This window comes from Myodes glareolus, chromosome 3, assembly GCF_982192425.1.
Source record: "Myodes glareolus chromosome 3, mMyoGla1.1, whole genome shotgun sequence".
In the NCBI taxonomy this organism is placed as follows: domain Eukaryota; kingdom Metazoa; phylum Chordata; class Mammalia; order Rodentia; family Cricetidae; genus Myodes; species Myodes glareolus.
In genome coordinates, this window is record NC_142028.1 from 106394417 (window position 1) to 106403591 (window position 9175).

The window sequence follows — 9175 nt, forward strand, 5'->3', positions numbered from 1 at the left end:
GGCTGGGCCTTTTGGCTCGAGCCTGCTCCGCAGCCAACAGGCTGCTGTGTTCCCCCTCTGCCTCACCAGTGAAAGATTAACAAAACTTTTCAGCGCTCGGTTTGCTTTCCCCTCCGGAGCGATCGGTTTTCCCATCTCCAAAGAGGGCAGCCTCTCCTAACATATGTTGGAAATTGTTGTTCGACTGCACAGAGTACACAAACACGAGACTTTCTCCGTTCTCGGTGCCAGAGCAGACGTTTCAATGGAATATTTCATTCTAATGCAGAGCCTGTGTGCCAGAAGAGAGGCTTTGCAAATGAAATTCAGGAGGGCTTTTCTTTCTTTTTTTTTAACTTTGTGGTATCTGGGGTTTCTATAAAGCACAAGAGACCCGACTTTGAGTATAAAAAGTTTAAACTTTTAACCTACCTGGATTTGAACAGGATAATAAATTGTTGAGTAATGATTCTTGGCCAAATGTTAACAATCTTCATGAAAAGTAAAACCAGAGAGTCGTGGAAAAGGGCTGTGATATTCTGCACCTTTCTAGCACCTTCCATTTCGTTAGTTTGCCCCCCAAAGCGCGCGCGCGCGCGCGCGCACACACACACATACACACATACCCTGCCTCTGTCTCCATGCCAATGGAAAAACAAGCCAAGAGGAAAGGAACCATGACTTCCCTGAGGTTACTAAAGGAGTGAGAAGCCAGGATCTCCAGTTTCCCGTTCAGTGCTGTAGTCCCCAAAGCCCCCAAGGCCACTTGTAAATTATGCTGTCAGCAGCGCCCCCCCCCCCAGCTCCTTCTCTTCTGTAAGTATATACTTAGGAGTTTTAAAAAATGGCTTTGGGAAAAAATTTAGCCACCAACTGTCTTGCTTACAGTCAATTATTTCTAAAAGACGATTTAAGATCTGTAGTCCAGCTAGTTGGGGCCAAGAGACAAGTTGAAAACCAAAGTTCATTCTCTTCTTGGGACACCTTTGTGTGTGAAGGGAAGCTGTTTGGATTTATTAATGCTGCATGTTGATTGGCAAGTTTTGATTTTATTAACAAACCAATATAGGCTGAGTCTTTAAAATTTAATTCAATTTGTGTTCTATCTCAGTTGCTATCAGTTTCGCTCCTAAATTATCCCATAAGTGAATGCAGAGGGTTTCGTGTACAGGCATTGATGGAAACTCAGTATCGAGCTGGTATTAACGGAGAATGAGACTTGGGGATATGTGTGCATGCCTGCCTGCGGGCTTTCCTTTCCACCAGCTTTCAGGGCCCTGCATACCAGCTCAGCTCGCTCTGTGAATCAAATCTTGGCCACCAGTGAAGCTTCTTGTGTTTCTTACAGTCAAATGGTCCTGGCATCTTATTAAGCCATAACATTTTACTCCTCAAATATTCGTTTGTATTTGTTCTGCCGTCAAAAGGCCCATGCCTCCAGAATCAATAAAAAAGCAAGAAAAACACAGAAAACAACAGACACTTAAAAAAAAAAAAAAAAAACCCAACCATTGTCAAGGTAGGGGGTGGGGGGAGCAGAGGTGGCGGAATGCAGTCTGAGCCTGCCCTAGTCCGCAATTAGCAATTCCTTGAAGGGGTGCTCCTTGCAGCAAGGGATTCCTATGGGATGCAGATCACAACCTTCCTTGGCTTTTGCTGTTGCCTTTGTGGAAATTCAGATGCCACACACTTGCTGGACTGAACTCAGGCGTAAAGGAGGGCCTTTCCCCACTTCTGCCTTTTATTTTTCTATGATCTCAAGAAGGTTTACAGTACTTACTTGTTTTTACTGCAAAACCACCTCTACTTAAATATGAAAACTTAGACTGACAACAGGATGAATACCATAGTTCAAAGATTATGATTTTAGTGTAAAAGACAACGCCAGCCTGAGAGTGTTTTGCTAACAAAGCTGTATGTTACTACCTTTTTTTTTTTTTAACAGAGAACAAATGTGAACCATATTTTTTTTAGTTCCGCAAGCCATCGTGAACATTGATAGGGGCTTAATTTCTTGCAGAGTATAAACCCCGACCACTATTCCAGTTGATACAACAGGATTCAGCCATTTCTATTCCTTTCTGTATGCTTTCCTTGGATTTCAGTTTCTCTACTGATTTTTGGCAAAAAAAACATGAAACATTCTAAATATTCTTAAAAGTATGGTTTATTTTCCTCCATGTAAACCTGACATGATCAATCTCATAGCCTAAGCACAAGTTTAACATGTTCCATAGAAGTCTATATTATCTGTGAGTGCTGTTAAAAACAAGAGGAACGTACAAACTCAACAGGTTTTATTCATATGAATACAGGTGTGGAAGTGAGCATGCTCATACATTCAATTAAATCATCTTCTAAAATCCATACAGGGATGGGGACAGCAAGAAAAATCACAACTGAGTGTACAGTGGTCACGAGCAAGCTGTCATACAGAAAATTAAAACAACATGCAGTCTGATCATGCCCTACAATTGGTAATGCTCTCGGGTATATATTTGTGTTTCTTCCTATGAGTTCTGCCCTTTCTGAGCCTCCTACACTTATCCTGAAACATTTGTTCAAAGCACTACGAATAACAAATGCCCATGTGTAGGCTGCTGTTTCCTAGGCTAGAGGAATCCAGAGGAAACACTGAAGAGATCACGCGGCCCTCTTTTTGTTCCCATTCCCTCTGTCCTGCGTTTCTAAATCGGATTCATTCTGTTCCTCCAATCAAATAAATCATGCTGGGTTAGGGCTCCACTCGCCCTCTTATCTACCCGGTCAGGATCTTCATGACATTATGGGCAATGTTTGTATGGAAAGCAAGGCATGGTTTACAGAAGCAGCCACTTCTTGGCTCTCCGCTGGAATTTGTAGGCTTCCTATCAGGGGTCCTGGAGTTCATGATGTTGACACCTATTGCCTGTCGGCCTAGTCTTTTCCAACCCTGATTCTACAAGCTTAGATCCACCCTAGCAACTATGCCATACAGCATGCCTACCTTATGGGCCTCCATCAGTAGGGCAGAAGGAGGACACCAGATACAAGCTGAGCCGGTCAGATTAGATCCTGGAGAAGGCAGAACTAACAGCTTGGGCACTTTGTGTCGTAGAATCCAAACCATGGCAGTTAGGCATTGTGCAGGGCCGTTCCCTATACTGGAACTGTAAAGTGCGGGAGGCCAGTGATGGCGGATGAGGCAGAGCCTCTGAAAGCAGAGACAAGAGAGGAAAGAAGGAAGTCAGAGGTCCCTCTAGTCCTTCCTTCTAGAATCTTCCTGAGTCCGGAATGTGTTTCTGTCCCTAGCTCTTGCCATCTATTCCAAGTACTTCTAATAAGTTCCTTTCTATTGGTGTAAACCAATGTAAACCAGCTGTGCTAACCTCTGGACTTCAGTTTTGGGTTTTAAAACACAAATTGTCTAAGCAACTCTCCTGGACTGACAAAGGGAGTGCTTACTCTGCTAACTCACAGTCAACATCCCACTATTAACTGAAACATTCTGATGTGGGAGTCCCCTCTCTGTGCTGTGATTACCATTAATGAATAAAGAAACTGCTTTGGACCTATAGCAAGGCAGAACATAGGTAGGCAGGGAAAGCTAGGCTGAATGCTAGGAGAAAGAAAGGCAGAGTCAGAGAGACACCATGGAGCCACCGCCAGAGGTAAACGTGCTGAAACTTTGCTAGTAGGCCACAATTTCGTAGTGATATACAGATTAATAGAAATGGCTTAAATTAATATGTAAGAGTTAGTCAATAAGAAGCTAGAGGTAATGGGCCAAACAGTGATTTCATTAATAAAGTTTTTGTGTGATTATTTGGGATCTTAGGTAGCCGGGCAGCCGGGAATGAACAAGCGGCTCAACCAACAACATCCAGCTTGTCAACCTTCAGAAACTGAGTCAGCGCTGAGACGACAACAGTGTCTACAAGTGTGTGTCTTTCCTTGTCATTGTCAGACATCAGCTCAGGACACAGTCTCAGAGTACTCTGCACAGAAGGGGTCTGTGGGGCCAAGAAAACAAGCAACAAGCAGCTCCCTCTGATTTGTCTGTCTCCTACTTGGAAAAAGTAGAGTCCCAATCAGTGTCTGTTGAAGTCACGACAAAGTAGAGGCTCTAACTGGGTCAGGGTTCCTAGATGAAACGGAGCAAAGAGACTTAAGAAAAAAGTAGGAAAACGATGAGACTTGCTTTGGCAAAAGGTGGTATGGATAAAGGAAATTTAAAACTGACAGATAGGGTGAGCCAACCTGATGAAGCACAAGACATGAAATTCCCTGTGCATTTACCATTAATATAGAAACATGGCGGGTGGAGGTGGATGACTCAGTGGTTAAGAGTGCTTATGGCCCTCAGAGGACCAGAGCTCAGTTCTCAGCACCTAGCATCTAACAACTGCCTGTAACTAATTCCAGTTCCACAGTCTCTGATGCCTCTGCAGGCTCCTGCAGGATTCTGCATGTATGCTGCCCATAAACTCACACAAGCAACACGCGTGAACATAAATACAATAAATTAATTTTTAAAAAGGGGCCAGAGAGACAGTTCAGCCTTCAAGAACACTGGCTGCTCTTCCAGAGGATCCGAGTTCAGTTCCCAGCTCCACACTTTCAACTGACTATAACTCCAGTTCCAGGGGTCGGATGCCTCTTCTGGCCTCTGCAGGTACCAGACATATGTGTGACATACATAGAGTAAAAATAACCACATACTCAAATTAAATATAAATGAATTAGTATAGTGTTTTTTAACTTTTTAATTTATTCTTTTTTATTTCGCCACATTTAATGTGTATCAGTATTTTAGTATTGCCATTAATATTATAATAAGATAATATTCTTAATGAGTCCACTGACAATTTGCTGGTGCAGACTGAGAAAAAGCAGTATCGTTGAATAAAAATTCACCTAAATGCCACCTAAATTGTACCTTCCTACCCTATGATTAAGCAAAGTAAAAATTTTGAATCTTACAGATTATCATAAACCATTTCCATGAGATAATACCTCCAAAATAATTCAGAATTCAGCAGTCATGGGTGCATGATTGAGGGAAATTAAATATCATCCTTCATATACATATCCTATGAAACGCTAACCGGACAAATAGATAATGAGAAGTTAATACTAATGCCAGCTTGGCTGAACTTTGGTTTCTCTTATAGTCTGTTTTCCACTGCAGTAACAAAACCCCCAGGCTTGCATATTTATAAAGAAAGAAGGCAGCAGGATTTGGGAGATCATTTATGTAATTTTAGCACTGGAGGCAGGGTAGAGGCAGGTAGATTCTGAGTTCAAGGCCAGCCTGGGCTAAGACTTTGGATAATAATAATAATAATAAAGTAAATAACCAACAAATAAATACATGGAAATTTATTTAGTTCATTTAATTCAGTTCCGGAGACCAAAAATTCAGTGTCAAGTGACTTATTGGCCTGGCCTTGAGGCCACCTCTGCTCTATCACACCAGAGTGGACTGCACACGCAAGGAAAAGAGATTCTGGGGCAAAGGTTTGCTCTTTCAAAACAACTTCTTTGAGAAGCCACCCTGGGAAGTCATCTGTGACTCCTGTTGTCCTCGGTGACCTAAGCACCTTCCACTGGGTCCCATCTCTACATGTTTTCCACATGGCACAGTGTGAATCAAGCTTTTGACACATGGCGCCTTTGGCGGACAATCTACATTCGACCCAGGGTGATAACCCTGGTTCCTAGTCTACTAATTTTCTCTTCTTCCGGACTTCTATGGGAACTGAGGAAATGGTCTGTAAAGTGCTTGTTGCACAAACATGAGGCCCAAGTTAAATCCCCAGAGCCCTGCAAAAACCTGGTATATATTGGTGTTTGTGGTGGCCTTGGCACTGATGTGGCCAAGACAAGCAGGTCGCTGGGGCTCATGACCGCTCAGCTTAGCACAATCAGCCAGGATGAGTGAGAAACCCTGTCTCAAAACTGAGGCAGACAGCAAAAGCTGACCTCAGACTTCCACACATAGGGGCACATATGTGCCCCTATGGGCAATACGTACGTAATACATACATACATACACACAGAGAAACTTCCTCTTAATTAATATATACAATATATTAATATATTAATAATTCAATGTTTTTAAGAATTTTATGTTCATTGTTTATGTGTGGTGTGTGTGTGCATGGGTCCTATGTGTGTGCATGGTGTGTGTGTGTGTGAACTGACATGTCACAGCTCCAGTGTTGATCTGAGAGAAGAACTCGTGGTCGTGGGTTCTTTCTTCTACCATGTGTGCCTCATGTGTGTCTCAGGCTGTCAGACTTGCCACCAAGCACCTTTACCTCTTCCACCATTTCGCCAGCTCCAACAATTTAGATCCCCTTTCTAGACATTTTCAAAGTTAACCCGCTGGATTTTCAGGCAGGTGAAAGACCACACAAATGAATACAGTGTCCTGACATAGTAGCACAAGCCTGTCCCAGCTTCCCAACTAGCTGGGAAACTGAGGCAGAAGAATCATGTGAGCCTAGGATTTCAGGGGTAGCCAGAACAAGGAGGAAGGATGATCCAATACCTTAGGTATTGGATAGGGAAAAAGAAATCTAAACATAGGAAAAGAGCTGGAGATGTCAATGGAAAATCCTGTGAAAGTGTGTGTCCTAACCAGAGACGTCTCCACAAGGGACAGTTTTTGAAGCCCACTCTGAAGGGTCGAGAAAGCAGCATTCTAACTCATCCTGAGCTAAAAAGAAAGGAGTACATCCAATACACAGAAAGACCAGAACTGTCAGAAGCAAGGAGATCCATGAGGCGTCACATGGTGACCAATGAAGGATTCACATGGAGAAGGAAGAAGGTGAGATTCAGGGTCCTAGCTGTGAGAATCATTAGAGTCCCAGATCTCTGTGACCCTCAGCTTCGTAGCATGAACACGTGACTTCACGAAAGACTCCATGTCTGCAGACAGCTGCCATTTTCAGCTCAATTGTCTGTATGCCAAAAGCCCAGGATAGCTTATCTGGGGTGCCTGTCCTCCAGGTCTGTCTTGTTGCAAAAAGGAGCAGTGGGCTGCGTCCTGTCACCTGACTCCCGGCTAGCTTTACCTGAAATAATTACATGAAAAATGTATTCTTTTAAACATTGTATGGCCCATTATCTGTAGCCTCTTATTGGCTAACTCTCACATCTTGACTAACCCATATCTAATCATCTGTATGCCACCACGAGGTCGTGGCTTACCGGGAAGATTCTAACCCACCTCCATCTCGGAGAGGAGAGCCATGGCGTCTGCCTCACTGCCTTCTCTGTCTCATCTGGCGTACCTGTCCTCCGGGTCTCACAAGACCAGGATCACGGTGGCAGCTTCCTGAGAACTATAGCCCTGCGATTCCTAGCTCCCTGCTGCCTGTCAGCTGGCTATCAGCATCAGCTCCTCTGTGTGACTCACTTTCCTTCACGTGTGTCCCTCTCCGTTTTTAGGGCCCCCACGGTGAAGTTCTTCTCCTACCCCGCATCTCTTGGATCGTGTCAGCTTATGTGACTACAGCTGTCACACTTGGATGATCTCCCTTAAAGCTCCTGTTTGCAAATGGACTCCATGGTTTGCTGCTGTGGGCTTTTGTTTCATTTTGCATTTTTTGTCGTGTAGATTTTTGTGTGTTTAGATTTTCATTTTTGTTTGTTTTTGTTTTCTTAGAGAAGGAGAGAACACAAAGTAGGGTAGGTAGGGAAGTGGGGGTGATCTGGGATGAGTTGGAAGAGGGACGAGAATATGATCGGCATATATTGTGTAAATAAAAATTTAAAATGAAGTTTCTGTTCCACGTTTTCTACTTTGTTTCTCTGTCGCTGTGATAAAATCCTCGGCCAAAAACAGATTGGGAGGAATGGCTTTGTTTACCTTCTACTTCCAGATCATAATCCGTCATTCAAGAGAGTTGGGGCAGGAACTCCAGCAGAAACAGAGGCAGGGGCATGGAGGAGTGCTGTTCACAGGCTTGCTTTCAGCTCTCTTCCTTAAACCTCCCAGCATCATCTGTCCAAGGGTGTCACCGCCCACTATGGGCTGGCTCCTCCCACATCAATCATTAATCAAGAAAATGCAGCCACAGGCTTGCCTACAGGCCATCTGATGAAGGCCACCCCTCGGTTAAGGCTCCTTCTTCCCAGATAACTCTAGCTTGTGTCAAGTTGACAAAATAACTGGCCAGCACACCATGTGATACATCACAGTCCTGGGAGCAGCAGCAGAGGGCAAAGGTCAGAGGCCAGCTAAAAATCTGTCTGCCACAGGAGTCCAGAGATAGACTGAGCTTCAAATGCTGACAGGACGATTAACCGTCTCCGAAGCTGGGGCATGCTAAACAGATGTCCTCGTCAGTAACAGCAGGATGACAGGAAGTTCATGCTTGCTGCCTTTCGTGAAAGAATGCCCACCAGAGTGCCTGGTAGAACACTGGTTACTTCGGAGCCTAACAAACATTAACTATTATTTTGGGAAGGAATTTGGGCTATGAACAAAAGAGGCGTTTTTGCGTGGGCTTTGTATTCAGTTTAGAGATGGAATATGGCTGTTGGAGGTATAATAAGTGTCAACTATACACGGTTATAGCTTTCTACCCTACGAGCAGTTTCTTCTCACAAGTTAGTTTTAAAGCACCATGTTGCTGTCCCTTAGGAAGTGTGCTCACGTTTGCCTTGCACTAAGAGATCAAGATTTTTCTGGTGTAACACAGATCTGGTGTGCATCATGGGAGGCGGTAAGCACAGTAGCCCAAGGTTCTGGGGTTCGAGTCTCCCTGCAACCTCTACTACTTTGATGTTCAGACAGCTTTCGACAAGTGTCTCCATGCCATGGTTTCCTTATCAGACAGTGGAAACAATACTGGACCTGTGGGAATGAGTGTGCAGATTTCAAATGCAGTCACTGTAAAGTGATTAACTGTAAAGTACTGGAAACAGGTACCTGGCTCCTCGCTCGCACTCAATCAATGTCAGCTGTTATTATATAGACAGCGAGAAAAGCCTAACCTCAGATATTAATGTCAGGCACTCCTCTGCACATGGCATCCACAGACTTCAACACAGTCTTCTGAGAGTTCGAGCTTTGCCAGCTTCCTAAGCAGGGCTGACGAGGTCTTGCCTAGACACAGTCTGCAGTTTCTGCAGGGAATCTGGTTTAGCGAGTGTTTCATCTGGATGATGGAAACACAAACTGAATTTGGGAATTGATGCG

At 44.0% G+C, this 9175-nt stretch overlaps 1 long non-coding RNA gene across 1 annotated transcript; it reads left to right on the forward strand.

Moving 5' to 3' along the window:
- Positions 1-618: 618 nt before the first annotated feature.
- On the forward strand, positions 619-7707 carry LOC146895070 (uncharacterized). Its single transcript, XR_015737378.1, has 4 exons — positions 619-795; positions 2352-2456; positions 3797-3898; positions 7420-7707. It is a non-coding gene; the product is annotated as an uncharacterized LOC146895070 (long non-coding RNA).
- Positions 7708-9175: the final 1468 nt, after the last annotated feature.